At 46.7% G+C, this 15200-nt stretch overlaps 1 long non-coding RNA gene across 50 annotated transcripts in view; it reads left to right on the top strand.

The window, feature by feature from the left end:
• Window positions 1-15200, top strand: part of LOC103348951 (uncharacterized) — a 55047-nt gene that overhangs the window by 14163 nt on the left and 25684 nt on the right. For 23 of the 50 annotated variants that reach the window (XR_016213068.1, XR_016213058.1, XR_016213059.1 and 20 more), the window contains one exon: window positions 2049-2230. The exons of 19 other annotated variants lie outside the window; for them this stretch is intronic. This is a non-coding gene — a long non-coding RNA (uncharacterized LOC103348951). Of the gene's footprint in view, window positions 1-2048; window positions 2231-13968; window positions 14029-15200 lie in introns of all 50 variants that reach the window. 8 more of the 50 variants (XR_016213085.1, XR_016213079.1, XR_016213050.1 and 5 more) reach the window with 2 other exon arrangements.

Genomic DNA, 15200 nt, shown 5'->3' with positions numbered 1-15200 from the left:
GCAGTGGAGGATGGCCCAGGTGCTTGGGTCCTGCACCCCATGGGAGACCAGGAGAAGCGTCTGGCTCCTGCCTTTGGATCAGCACGGTGCGCAGGCCGCAGCGCGCCGGCCGCGGCGGCCATTGGAGGGTGAACCAACGGCAAAAGGAAGACCTTTCTTTCTGTCTCTCTCTCTCTCACTGTCCACTCTGCCTGTCAAAAAAACAGTTCCCATGAGATTGCCAGGTGTTCCTTTCTCCTCCCAGTTGAATCACCTGCCAGAGGGGCTTTCCTTTTTTTACCTAAAGCACAGGTAACACTCTGAACAAGACACAGATATTCCTTGAAGCACTTTTGGAAAGAGTGAAATCTTGGAAATAAGCAGGTTTCTAAATAAATAGTGGAAGAATAAGAATGAAATTACTTGTATAAAGTTAGTATGAATAGTATTTAGCATGTATGAAACCTGCAAATTTTGGCCATTACCATGAAAAACTATTTTTGAAGATAGGATAGTGTTTAGGATGCAACCTTAAATAAAATTAATAGGACCTCAAACTAAGAATAGTGAATCTCTGAGAGACTTACATGAAGGGTCTTGAAAATGTTCATAAAAAAATGTGTATTGGGACAAAACTATGCTTAGATTCATTTTTCCATGACATTTCTGATATACCTTATATTTGATCTCAACTCAGGACCGAGCCATGACACTCTGTCCCTTAGGGTTCAGTCATAATTTCTGAAGTGAACAAGCTTGGAGGAATTTGCTTTGCCTTTTTCAAGACTTTTTTATTTATTTGAAATAGATCTCACACCCACTGGTTCACTCCCCAAATTCTCACAATATCCAGAGCTGCTCTAGGCTAAAACCAGGGACCAGAAACTCTGTCTGCATCTCCCACCTGAGTAGCAGGGACCCACCTTCTTCAGCCCTCACAGGCTGCTGCTTAGGATGCACAGTAGCAGGAGACAGGAATGGAGAGCGGAGCCAAGACTTGAACCCATCACTGTGGGTGATGACATGGGAGGTGGGCATCCCAAGCAGCACCTTAACGACTTTGCCAAACACCTGCACCTCCTTTCATGGTTTAAGGAGTAGGAGAGATAGAGAGCAGGATCAAGGGCCAAAGGCCACTGGCCATACTGCTCTTCTTAGCAGAGCTGGGTGAGGGGCTCGCTAGCCTGGGAGCCCTCATGTTGTCATTGTCCAAGAGATGGTAGAACATGAATGAGCACTGGGCACTGTGGAAACCTGGTGACATGGAGAAGATTGTCAATTATTTTCTCAAGTAGAGAGTGGTTACTTGTTGTCGTTTGAGAGTCCTGAGGGACACTCTTGGGCAGCAATAAGTGATCGAACAGATTTCTCATGAAACTGGGTCCAGTGGATTCCATGTCCTTTTATTTTGTCAGTCGTTGAGTACAATTCTCTTCCCCATACTGAAGAATCAAGAATAGAAGAGGTTGTCAGCTGCCCCCAGGTTTTATTTCTTCATTCTTTCCTTGCTCAAAATAAACGTTGAGCAAGCATTGAAATGGGATTAATTTTTTTAGTTTAGTTTTATTTATTTGAAAAGCAAAGCAGTAGAGAGTGAGCGAGCGAGAGCGCCAGTGGATGGGATCTCTCTGTGTATCTCTGTGTCTGACTTTCCAATAAATAAGTTTCACTCCTCAAATGCCCACAACAGCTGGAGTTGGACCAGACATAGCCAGGAGCCAGGAGCTCCCTTCAGCTCTCCCACATGCGTTAGCTGTCGTCTGCTGCCTTCCGAGGTGAGCATCAGCAGGAAGCTGGTTAGGAGCAGAGGTGCGGTTTCTTCTCGTGCAGTGTGATAGGATTTCAGTGCCACAAGGAGCGGCTTAACCCACTGTGTCACAGTGGCCACCCCAACAGGATTAATTTTAAAGGGCACCAGATTATCATTTCACCTAGGAAGCTGTGTGTTCCACTAGGTCCTGGTTTCACACTGGCCTAATGGGCCACTTCAGAGCCTCATAAACAGTGAGACCGTCGGCAGAAGCTGAAGGAGTATGTGTGTGTTGTGTTTTGCTTGTTCTGTCGTCCAGAAAATCTGAACACAAAGACCCAAGCGACACATGCAAGTTGGGACTGGGGCTCAGGTGATGATTATGAAGACAAGGTGTGGGAGCGAGGAACTTTGCCTTTTTTGTGGATCCCTGCCTGACTGACAGAAAACATATGAAGGCCAAGAGAAAGGTTGGATTTGCCCCTAAGCCAACACCATTGTGTAAGTAATAATGCATGTGACTGATGTCTCAGAGGGCCAGTGGTATCTTCTTAGATAAGGTGGATGTTAGCAGTTTGTTAATAATGTTTCTTACTAAACTTTAAGTAGAGCTTTAGTATTGGGAAAAAATGGAAAACTCAGAGAAGAAAACTTGAAGACATTCAGGCTCCCATTGATTTATTTTTCAGTTTTCATGTATTCATTATATTTATTTAAAAGGCAGAGAGCCAGATTTCCTATACACTAGTTCTTTCCCTAAATGCTCTCATTGGCCAGGGCTAGGCCAGGCTGAAATCAGGAACCTGGAATTCAGTCCACATCTCCTATATGAGTGGGAGGAACCAAATCACAGTGTGCATTAGCAGGAAACTGGAATCAGAAGTGGATATGGTGCTGGAACCGACACTCCCATATGGGATGTGGGCATCTACCCACTAGACCAAATGCCTGCTCCTGTTTTTGAGTTCTTGTATATTGGTCTTTGCTTTCAAAAAAATATTTATTTATTCAACAGACTGAGTTACAGAGAGTGGAGAGTTAGAGAGAGATCTTCCACTCACTGATTTATTCCCCAAATGGCCATAGTGGCCGGAGCTGGCCTGATCTGAAACTTGGAGTCTCCCACATGGATGCAGATTCCCGAGCACGTGGGCCATCTTCCACTTCTTTCCCAGGTGCTTTAGCTGGAAGCTGAATTGGAAGTGGAGCAGCTGGGATTTGAATCGGAGCCCATGTAGGATGGGGGCACTGCAGGCAGAGGCTTTACCCACTAAGCCGCAGCACCGGCCCCTGGTCTCGTCTTTAGCTGTTTGAAGCAGAGTCGGAAAAAGCTCTTCCATAGTTTTCATCCTTTAATCTCATACTGGTTTCATGGATTTTGTTTTTCTTTTGGTTTTGGTTTCTGTTTCTGAATCCTGAAACGTAGAACTTGTTCTACCAAACTTTTTCTGTTGTCATTTGAAAACAGTAGAAGCGCAGGTCTTTGTGGAATTTTTTTTTTAAACAAATGAAAATACATTAGTAAATGACGTACAGCTCCTTGGCCGACATGCATGAAGGAACTCAGGGATTTGGGGAGGTCGGAGACATACTGAATGTGTCACTCTTTTCTTGCCAACACAGTATTTTCCTCCCAATAATCTGTTAGTTTACTTTGGATCCTGAAATAAGCCAATCATTGCAGGTATAAAAACAACACTTCAAGTGACCAAAATGAGCTCCTTGTGTAATTTTATAATGTACATATTGGTTTGTGTTTCTACTCTAGAATCTCTGGTTAAAATCAGATGTTTCTCTGGTTTTAACTTCATATTTAGGAATCTCATAGTAGATTAAATTGCAGATTTGTGAGTTCAGAAATTTTCTTTGGGTGTTGACATATAAATATACTGTGACAGTGTTTTGATATCTATTAACTGTTCACCTATTTTAAAATATCCAGACTACTTTGTTTGTGAAGAACGTATCTTCTCATTAGAGAAATGAGAAAATATGGAGGTAGTTACTTGTGTGCTCCCAGAAAAAAGATCTGTCAGTACTGAATATTCAAAGTCATCATAGACCTTTAAAATGATAAAGTAAGCACACAATTATCTGATTATATTTTTCTTAATTTTTTAAGTGTATTCAATGGGGCCAGAGTAGCTGCGGTGTGAAGCTGACCCATATCCATATGGACATTGGTTAGCATCCCTACTGCTCTACCTGCAGTCCAGCTCCCTGAGGATGCGCCTGGAAAACCAGTGAAAGATGGCCCAAGTGTTTGGACCCCTGCCAGCCACATGGGGGACCAGGTGAAACTCCTGGCTCTTGGCTTTGGCCTTGCTCAGCTGTGGCCATTTGGGCCACTTGAGGAGTGAACCAGAGGATAGAAGATTAATGCTGTTCTCTCCCTCCCTCCCTCCCTCCCTCCCTCTCTGTAACTCTGACTTTCAAATAAATAAATAAAGCTTTTAAAAAAGCAGTTGTTCAAGAGGGAGAGAGAGCGCTCCCATCTGCTGGTTCAGTCCCTAAAGGATTGCAAGAACCACGACTGAGGAACTCCATGTGAGTCTCTGTGCTATCCCCTGCTGTCTCCCAGCATCTGTGTTTGCAGGACGTTGAAGTCAGGTATCAAACTCAGGTACTCTTATGTGGGTTACAGGTGTCTTCGGTGCTAGGCCAAATGCCTGCTCCTTTATTTCTTTAAACAATTTTCACTTGTATGAAGAGAGGAAGAAAAAGTCGCAGTATGTAAGCTTAGAAACAACTCAGGAAAATAAACAGTTGACAGAGGGAGAGACAGAAAGGTCTTCCATTCATTAGTTCATTCCCCAAATGGCCATAAGGAGCAGAGCTGGGCCGATCCGAAGCCAAGAACCAGAAGCTGCTGATGGGTCTCCCGCATGGGTGCAGGGGCCCAAGGACTTGGGCAGAGAGCTGGATTGGAAGAGGAGCAGCAGGGACATGAACCAACACCCACATAGATGCCAGCACTGCTTAGCCTACTATGCCACAGCGCCAACCCCTCCATCAAAATATTCATTCTTCCTTTTACGCTTTATATTTTAGAGAAGTTTTAGGTCCACGGCAAAGTTGGACAGAAAGCAGAGCTCCCCTAAATGTCCTGCTTCGCCCAGGCACAGCTTCCCCACTGTCAGCCTGCTCCACCAGGGCAGTGTGATGGACCTGACACTGACACACCCTCAGCAGGGCTCATGGTTTCCAGGAGGGTTCCCTCTGGGTGGTGTTCCCTTGATGTGACAAATGCATAAGGGGTGAGTCCACCACCACAGTATCCTACAGACCGGTTTCACTGCCCTCAAAGTCCTCCAGGATCTGTCTGCTCCCGGTTCCCTCTCAGAGCTGCCTGGCAGCCGTTGCTCTTTGTCCTTTCTCTATAGTTGTGCCTGACCCAGAATGTCACGTGGTGGGAACCATGCAGTTTGCAGCCTGTTCAGTGGACGATGTCCGGAAGGGCATTCTTCTCATGGCTTCCTGGATCCTCTCTTCTTAGAGCTACATAATACTCCATAGTCTGAATGTACCGTAGATTGTTTATCCAGTCACCTGTTGAACAACATCCTGGTTGCTTCTAAATGGTGGCACTTGTGGATAAATTTGCTATAAACAGCTGCTGTGTGTTTCTGTGTGGACATAAGTTTTCAAATAATTTGGATAAATTATAGCAAGTGTGATTGCTAGCTAGTGTATATGACAAGAGTATGTTTGTTTTTGTTTTGTTTTTTGACAGGCAGAGTTAGAGAGAGAGAGACAGAGAAAAGTCTTCCTGCCGCTGGTTCACCCCCAAAATGGCTGCTACGGCCGGCGCGCTGCGCTGATCCAAAGGCAGGAGCCAGGTGCTTCCTCCTGCTCTCCCATGCAGGTGCAGGGCCCAAGCACTTGGGCCATCCTCCACCGCCTTCCCAGGCCACAGCAGAGAGCTGGCGTGGAAGAGGAGCCACCGGGACAAAATCCGGTGCCCCAACCGGGACTAGAACCCGGGGTACCGGCGCTGCTAGGCGGAGGATTAGCCTAGTGAGCCACGGCACCAGCCGAGAGTGTGTTTGATTTTGTAAGGAACTACCAGGCTATCTCCAAAGTATCTGTGCCATTTTAAATTCCCACTGTCAATGAATGAGAGGCGCTGTTGTCCATGTTCTCAGGAATGTTTGGTGTTGTCATTGTTCCTATCCAAATACATAAGTAGTGTTGAAAATTTACATTTCCTGAAAACAGTTAAAACTATTTTTGAAATATATATATTCAGACTTACATAAAAGTTATATTAATATAAGAACTCCAGTTTGCCCTTTACCCATATTCCATTTGTTATTTTTTTCACCATATTGACTTTATCATTCTTCTGCTTATTCTCATCTCTGAAACCACTGAGTGTACATTGTGGAAATGGTGCTTGTCTGCCCTCAGATACTGCAGTGTATATGTTCAGGAGTAAGGATTTTCTCTTACACATTTATGATGTAACTGTAAAGACAGAGTATAGTGTCATTGTCTGATCTCTAGATGTTTGTTTTCACCCATTGCCTCAGTATTATCCTTAGGGGAGAGAGAAAAACCCAAACACAAAAACCCTAGCGAGCATAGTTCCAGTCTGAATTACATACACAGTACATTAGTTGTCGTGCCTTTACAGACCTTCAACCTGAACGTCTCCTCAGTCTGTCTGTCTCTTTTATGACCTTAACATTTTTGAAGGCTATAAGCCAGGTTTGTTTTTGTTTTTGTTTTAAGATTTATTTATTTATTTCAAAGTCAGAGTTATACAGAGGGAGGAGAGGCAGAGAGGGAAAGAGAGAGGTCTTCCATCTGCTGGTTCACTCCCCAATTGGCCGCAATGACCGGAGCTACGCCGATCCAAAGCCAGGAGCCAGAAGCTTCTTCCAGGCCTCCCACATGGGTGCAGGGGCCCAAGTACTTGAGCCTTGTTCCACTGCTTTCCAAATGTGTTAGCAGGGACCTGGATCTGAAGAGGAGCAGCTGAGAATCAAACCAGTCCTCAAACGCAATGCCAGTGTTGCAGGCAGCAGCTTAACCTGCTGTGCCACAATGTTGGCATGCGTTGCTGTCACTTTTAATGTTTATATTCTACTGTCAGCTGGATTCTGATCCTTCTGACATGTTCTCGTCATGCTTTAGGTACTTTATTATTTTGGGCCACAATATAATATTCCAGGTTTATCCTAAATTTTTTCCCCCATCCCTCAGATCATGTGTTTCTCTGGGGGCTTCTGGTTCCTTTATCTGAAAAATGGTTTGTAGAAATAAAATGGATACCAGCTGCACTTGTTGCTCTTGGAATGCCATTACTTATGTGTATATTCACACACATATATCCCCCTCTGTATCTATGAATGTATATATCTGATCTGTAGCTACAGACACCTACGTAGCTAATGAAAGCACAAGTTCATAATGATACTTTTAATTCCAATCCAGTAATAAATTAGCTTTGACAAAGTAATAATTCATTTGTTGTCATTCCTGTATAGGATTTAGTCTCACATTCCACCTTTCCACTGCTTTCTCTGACAATAAGAAACTTCCCGGCCAGCTCCGCAGCTCACTAGGCTAATCCTCTGCCTGTGGCGCCGGCACACCGGGTTCTAGTCCCTGTCGGGGCGCCAGATTCTGTCCCGGTGGCTCCTCTTCCAGTCTAGCTCTCTGCTGTGGCCTGGGAGTGCAGTGGAGGATGGCCCAAGTGCTTGGGCCCTGCACCCACATGGGAGACCAGGAGGAAGCGCCTGGCTCTTGGCTTCAGATCGGCGCATCGCACTGGCTGTAGTGGCCATTTGGGGGGGTGAACCAACGGAAGGAAGATCTTTCTCTTTGTCTCTCTCTCTCTCAATAACTCTGCCTCTCAAAAGGGAGGGAGGGAGGGAGGGAGGAAAAGTAATGTCAGAAATGCTAGGTCATACCACTGGGAAAAACAAACAGCTAACTAGTGTTCAATATCTGTTGCATTCTCAGCATGTATAGTCAGCATACCATGTTGAGAAGTTTTTAGGGGCGAGTGTTGTGGTACAGCCAATTAAACTATTGCTTAGAATACCCATATCCCATTTCAGAATACCTGGGTTGGAGTCCTACCTCTACTTCTATTCCACCTTCCTACTAAGATCTCCCTCCCCTCCCCTCCCCTCCCCTCCCCTCCCCTCCCCCCCCACACCCTCTTTGTTTCTCTGTCACTTTGCCTTTCAAATAAATAAATAAAACTTTTTTTTTTTTTTTTTTTTTTGACAGAGACAGAGAGAAAGGTCTTCCTTTTGCCGTTGGTTCACCCTCCAATGGCCGGCGCACCGCGCTGATCTGAAGGCAGGAGCCAGGTGCTTCTCCTGGTCTCCCATGGGGTGCAGGGCCCAAGCACTTGGGCCATCCTCCACTGCCTTCCCGGGCCACAGCAGAGAGCTGGCCTGGAAGAGGGGCAACCGGGACAGAATCCGGCGCCCCCACCGGGACTAGAACCCTGTGTGCCGGCGCCACTAAGTGGAGGATTAGCCTATTAAGCCGCGGTGCTGGCAATAAATAAAACTTTAAAAATACTTTTGCTAGTCTTTAGGATATTGTCTTCAGTGTCATTATGTTAATTGTTCAGTATCATTTGATATATGGATGAGTTCTCTTGATTAAATTTGCGTTCCATTATAGATTTGTTTCTTAAGATTTATTTTATTTATTTCAAAGATACTTACAGAGAGAGGTTGAGACAGAGATAGAGAAAAAGAGGTCTTGCATCCCCTGGTCCACTCCCCAAATGGCTGCAGTGGCTGGAGCTGAACTGATTCAAAGCCAGGAGCCAAAAGCTTCCTCTGGGTGTCCCAGGTGTGTGCAGGGACCCAAGAACTCAGGCCATTCTGTGCTGCTTTCCCAGGTATATTAACAGGGAGCTAGATTGGAAGTGGAGCAGCTGGGACTTGAACTGGTACCCATATGGGATGCTGGCACTACAGGCTGGGGCTTTAACTCATTGTGCCACAGTGCTGGCCCCTGTTAAAAGTTTTTTTTTTTTTTTTTTTTTTTTTTTTAAAAAACAGGTGGGGTATGTGTGTGTAAAACATTAAGATGGTTCACAAATCAAAATTCTATAAAGGGGTGTACTCAGCACGTACCATGACTTTGTTTAGCACATAGTATTTCTTTGTGGAGAGTTCTTCCTCCTGAATGTGCAACTCGATGCCATGGTTCAGTCTCTGCACTCTGCTCCCTTGCTCGCTGCTCCCCAAGCACACGCAGGCATACACGTACGCATCGAGCAGACATTGAAAAGCCAGCTACATCATGATTTTTAGGATGACCTGTGTTCCTCCCTCTCTGGAACACAACATGATTCTAAATGGAAACAATAGTCTTAATCTTTGTGCAATGTATTGTTTTTACTCTGTGTATGATAAATATATATATGTTATCATATAAAAGTATTTCTTTTAAAGATCTATTTATGTTAATTATTTATTTGAGAAGTAGAGTTACAAAGAGAGGGAAAGAGAGAAAGAAAGGCCTTCCATCCTCTGGCTCACTCCCCAAATGGCTGCAACAGTTAGAACTAGGCCCATTGGAGCCAGAAACTTTTTCCAGTCTCTCACATTGGTACAGGGGCCCAAGCACTTGGGCCATCTTCTACTGCTTTCCCAGGCCATGGCAGAGAGCTGGACTGGAACAGGATCAGCAGGGACACAAACCAGTGCTGATAGGGGACGCCAATGCCACAGGCAGAGGCCTAGCCCAGTATTACACAATGTCAGCCCCAAGATTTATATATTTGAGAGGCAGAGTTACAGAGACAGAAAGAGACATAGAGAGGTCTTCTGTACAGTGGTTCATTACTCAAATGGCTGCAACAGCCAGAGCTGGGCTCATCTGAAGCCAGGAGCTTCTTCCAAGTCTCCCACATCAGTGCAGGGGCCCAAGCTCCTCCTGGGCCATCCTGCACTGATTTTCCAGGCTGTTAGCAGGAAACTGGATTGGAAGTAGAGCAGCCAAGACTCAAACCAGCATCCATATGGGATGCTGGCACCACAGGTGGAGGCTTGACCTATGCCACAGCACCGGACCCTAAAAATAGCATTTCTTAGAGGCCCAAGTTGTGGTGCATCATGTTAAGTTGCTACTTGAGACTCACCACATCCAATATCAGAGGGCCTGAAATTGAGTTCCGACTCCTCCATTTTTTATTCAGCTTCCTGCTAATACTCCAGGGAGGCATCAAATGATGCCTCAAATACTTGAGTTCCTGACAGCTTGCAGGAGACTGGGATGGAATTCCTGGTGCTTGGCTTCAGCCTCCTTCAGCCCCAGCTGTTGTAGGCATTTGGGAAATGACCAGCATCTGAAGATCTCTTTCTGTCTATGCTTGCCTCTGTGTCACTCTGCCTTTCAAGTAAATAAAGAAAACTTTTTAAAAACATTAAAAAAAAGAAAAAAACGGAGTCAGCATTGTGTCACTACTGGATAAGCTGCCATTTCAGATACCCCCATTCTGTATCAGAATGCTATCCAAGCCCCAGCTGCTCCAGTTTTGATTCAGGTTTCTGCGAATGCACCTGGGAAAGCAGGGTATGACAGCTCAAGTGCGTGGATGCCTCCTACCCACATGGGAGAGCCAAATGGAGTTCCAGGCTCCTGGCTTTGGTCTGGTCCAGTCCAGGCCATTGCAGCCATTTGAGAAATGTACCAATGAATGGGAGATACCTTTCCCTTCCTCCTCCCTCCCTCTCTCCCCTCCCCCTCTCTTTCTCTCTCTCCTTCCCTCTCTCTCTCTCTGTTGCTCTCTTTTATCTCTTCCCTTTGTCACTTTGACTATCAGATAAATTTTTAAATATCTCTGAAAAAAATACCATTTCTTCTGAAAATGTCATAATAGGCTGTGAGGCTCAATCTTACTGTACAAAAGCAGATTTCCTTTGTTAAGAACAAGCAACCTTGTTTTTACTTCAGGGCAAACGAAACATGAATCGCTTGCTTTCTTATGAAAGGAGACCCTGGGTCAAGCCCATTCTGCCAGCTCTGCTTCCTCAGGATGTGTATCTGTGTGTGCTTCTGGATCCTTCTCAAACAGTGGCCACCTTCTCCAGTTAGCTCACAGCCAGTGTTGTGATGGTGGTGGGCGGTTGAGAGAGAGAGAGAGAAAGCTCCCATACACTTGTTACTTGTTCACTTCCCAGATGGCAGGCCATGGCCAGGACTTGGGGTGTCTAAATGCACGGACCAGTAACTCAGTCCAGACCTACTATGTGGGTAACAGGGACACAACCACTAGAGGCATCAGTACTGCTTCGAGGATTTGCATTGACCAGAAGCTGGAACTGGGATCCAGAGCCAAGGATTAAACCAGATTTTCATATTTGCTTATTTGTTTGACAGGCGGAGTTACAGAGAGGGAGAGATTTTGAAATCTTCCATTTGCTGCTTCACTGCCCAGATGGCCACAATGGCTGGGACTGGGTCATGCTGAAGCCAGGTGCCAGGAGCTTCTTCATTGTCTCCCAGTGGGTGCAAGGGCCCAAGCACTTGGGTCATCCTTTGTTGCTTTCCCAGGCACAGTAGCAGGGAGTGGGATCAGAAGTAGAGCAACTGGGACTTGAACTAGAGTCCATATGGGATGCTGATGTTGCAGCCGATGGCTTTACCTGCTATGCCACAACACTGACCCTGAGACTGATTTTTGAAAGCAGGAGCCTGCTGTGAAAAAGTTGACAAAGATTTTCACCTTTTTTTTTTTTTTTTTTTTTTTTACAGGCAGAGTGGACAGTGAGAGAGACAGAGAGAAAGGTCTTCCTTTTGCCGTTGGTTCACCCTCCAATGGCCGCCGTGGCCAGTGCGCTGCGGCCGGCACACCACACTGATCCGAAGGCAGGAGCCAGGTGCTTCTCCTGGTCTCCCATGGGGTGCAGGGCCCAAGCACTTGGGCCATCCTCCACTGCCTTCCCGGGCCACAGCAGAGAGCTGGCCTGGAAGAGGGGCAACGGGGACAGAATCCAGCACCCCGACCGGGACTAGAACCCCGTGTGCCGGTGCCGCGAAGCGGAAGATTAGCCTAGTGAGCCACGGCGCCGGCCCATGATTATATTTTGAAGTCCTTTATAATATTTTAAGCTCTTCACCAGGAATTGAGCTTTGTTATTAAGAAGAAAATTTGACTTCATAAAATATTGAATATTTCTTTTCATCTTAGTCTCTACTGCAAAAGTCTATACCTTAATCATCTGACACTCTGGAAGAAAGATTCTATTTTTCCTTCTATGTAAAGTTTCAGATCCAGTGAGTGTTTGAGTGCCTACAGTGTGCTGGGCACTGTTGTAGGAAGTGGAGACATCAGTGATCAAAACTGATTTTAAAAACTCTTGCCCTGTGGAACTTTGTTCTGGTAGATGTAGACATAGAATGGAAAGTAAACATGCTCAGTGGGGGTGGGCAGCTAGCTTCAGGGTCAAGACAGCGGTTAAAATGCCTGACCCCATATTGCAGTACCTGAGTTCAATACACGGCCCCGGCTCCAGCTCCTGCCTTCAGCCTCCTGTGTATGTGCACCCTGGAAGGCAATGGTAATGGTTCAAATAAGTGGGTCCATGCCACCCACATGGGGAACTTGATTCAGTTCATGGCTCCTGGCTTTCACCTTAGCCTTGTCTGATGTAGGCTTTTGTGAAGTATTGGAATTCCTTGTCTACCTCTATTTCTCTATCTTTCAAATATGTTTTTTTAATTTTTTTATTTTTTTATTTTTTTTGACAGGCAGAGTGGACAGTGAGAGAGAGAGACAGAGAGAAAGGTCTTCCTTTGCCGTTGGTTCACCCTCCAATGGCCGCCGCGCCCGGCGCACCGCGCTGATCCGATGGCAGGAGCCAGGAGCCAGGTGCTTCTCCTGGTTTCCCATGGGGTGCAGGGCCCAAGCACCTGGGCCATCCTCCACTGCACTCCCTGGCCACAGCAGAGAGCTGGCCTGGAAGAGGGGCAACCGGGACAGAATCCGGCGCCCCGACCGGGACTAGAACCTGGTGTGCCGGCGCCGCTAGGCGGAGGATTAGCCTAGTGAGCCGCGGCGCCGGCTTTCAAATATGTTTTTTTTTAAAAAAAAAAACTAAAATCTGTACATTATAAGATGCTGTTTTAGAAAAAGCACTAGTGTAATTGGCCCTCTATGTCCCATGGTTTCTATATCTGAGGATAAATATTCAGGAAAACAAATCTCTACTGAACACGTACAGACGTTTTTTCTTGTCATTATCCCCTAACAACACAGTATAACAAGTCTTTGCGAAGTTCTCATGTTGTATTTGGTGTGCAACTAATGTAGAGATGATTTAGAATATACAGGAGGGCATGCATGGTTCCTGGCAGACACTTTGCCGTCTTGAGTGAGCTGCTAGAGCATCTGCAGGTTTTGCTATTTGTGGGAGTCCAGAACCAGTCTCCATGGCTACTGAGGGACCCCTGTGCCACTCTGGTAGTGGAGACACTTGTAATTCAACCCTCGTGTCAACGTGAGCCTCTTGAGGAGGTGAGATTCCAGCACAGGTTTTCAGTTGGCAAAAGCATTAGTCAGGCAGCTGTCTGGGGAGGGTGCACTGTGGGAAAGGGAAACCACGTGTACCTCACAAGGCTGGAGTGTGCCTGGCTTGATGAAGGAGAAGCAAGGAGACCTGGGAGACAGATCGGCCTAATGAGGCCACCCTAAGGACTTAGGTTTTCACTCTGAGAGACACGGGGAGCACCTGGAGGGGTTGGCTGCGTAAGTGTGACTGGCGGCGCTGTGGTCTGAACGTTTGTCCCCTTGACAACACATCTCTAAATTCAGTTGCCACTGTCACAGTATAAAGAGGTGGGGCCTTGGGGCAGTACTGTGGTGTAGCCGGTAAAGCCCCTGCTTGTGGCCCTGGCATCCTGTTTGGGCACTGGGTCAAGTCCTGGCTGCTCCTCTTCTGATCCAGCTCTCTGCTAATGGCCTGGGAAAGCAGTGGAAGTGCTTGGGCCACTGCACCCAGAAGCAGCTCCTGACTCCTGGCTTCAGATCGGTCCAGCTCCGGCTCTTGGTGCCATTTGGGGAGTAAACCAGCAGAAGGAAGACAGTTTTCTCAGTCTCCTCCCTCTCTGTAACTCTGCCTCTCAAAAAATAAATAAATCTTTAAAAAAAAATGGCGAGGCTTTTCAGGGGTGACTAGGTCACGAGGGCTCCACCTTCATGGGCGGAGTTGCTGCTCAGTATAAAAGAGTGAGTTCAGCCCACTGTCTCCCTCTTACAGAGCAGGAGGGGTTCTGTCTGGTGCAGGCACCGTGAAATTGGACTTCCCAGCCCTGGAACCGTAAGTCAGCATGTTCACGTTCGTTATGCATTGCCCAGTCGGAGGCATTCTATTGTAGTAGCACAAAACGGATTGAGACAGGAGGGAAGCAGAGTGGTAGGCAAAGGTAGAAGCTTCGAGGCTGATGAGGAAGCCCTTGGACGGGCAGGGCCAGAGGCGACGGTGGTTCAGAGCAGGATGGGAGCAGTGGACTGGTCAGCGAGAATCTCATGCTGGATGCGTTTGGATGAGGAGCGGACAGAACTTGTTGGTGGTCTGGATGTGAAGTCTGAGAATCCGAGAGAAACATTTCTGGCCCAAGCACCATAAAAACCAGAGTTGCTGTCAGCTGGGACAGGGAAGGTTTGGGATGGAGGCTTTTTGGGAAAAGGTATTTTAATTTGGAATGTGTCGAATTTGAGTTGTCCCTTAGACAGCCAGGTGGAGCTGACATTTAAGTGGTTTGATAAATGTGGTGTCCCGAGGGAGAGAGAACTGTAGATAGAAAATTGGGAGCTGACAGCACGAGCCTTTATTGGTCACCAATGGATTATCAGTGGAACAAGTAAGAGAATCCAGGATATATTCACCCCTGAGACCCCTGAGAAGTGCAGAAAACAGCAAAAGAGACGAACAGTTGTCCAAAGAACAGGAAGAAAACCCGCGGCCTGGAAGGGGAAGTGGGGTGACGCTGTCTATGTGGAAAAGCTGTAACAGCTGACAGAAAAATCCATTACAGAGGGGCCGGCGCTGTGGCGGAGTGGGCTAGGCCTCCACCTGTGGTGCTGGTGCCTGTGCCTGCTGCTCCTCTTTCGATCCAGCTCTCTGCTGTGGCCTGAGAAAGCAGTGCAAGATGGCCCAAGTGCTTGGGCCCCTGCACCCGCGTGGGAGACCTGGAGGAAGCTCCTGGCTTCAGATCAGCCCAGCTGCAGCCATTGTGGCTTTTTAGGGAGTGAGCCAGCAGTTGGAAGATACCTCTGTCTCTCCCCTCTTTTTATTTCCCTCCCCTCTCCCCTGTTTATTCTCCTCCCTTTCCCTCTTTGTTTCTTCCCCTCCCTCCCTCCCTGTCTGTAACTCTGCCTCTCAATAAAATCTTTTTTTTTTTTTTAATAAATCCAATAAAGAGGAGCATTTGTGATTACCAGAAGGGGAGTATGGTGAGAGCTCTGGTGTTGGGGATAGGCTCAAATAGG

The sequence above is a fragment of the Oryctolagus cuniculus genome, chromosome 9 (genome assembly GCF_051225735.1).
Source record: "Oryctolagus cuniculus isolate XC-2025 breed Fujian yellow rabbit chromosome 9, ASM5122573v1, whole genome shotgun sequence".
NCBI classification, from domain to species: Eukaryota; Metazoa; Chordata; class Mammalia; order Lagomorpha; family Leporidae; genus Oryctolagus; species Oryctolagus cuniculus.
Note: the sequence above shows the minus strand (reverse complement) of the source record. Positions and strands in the feature narration are given on the sequence as shown.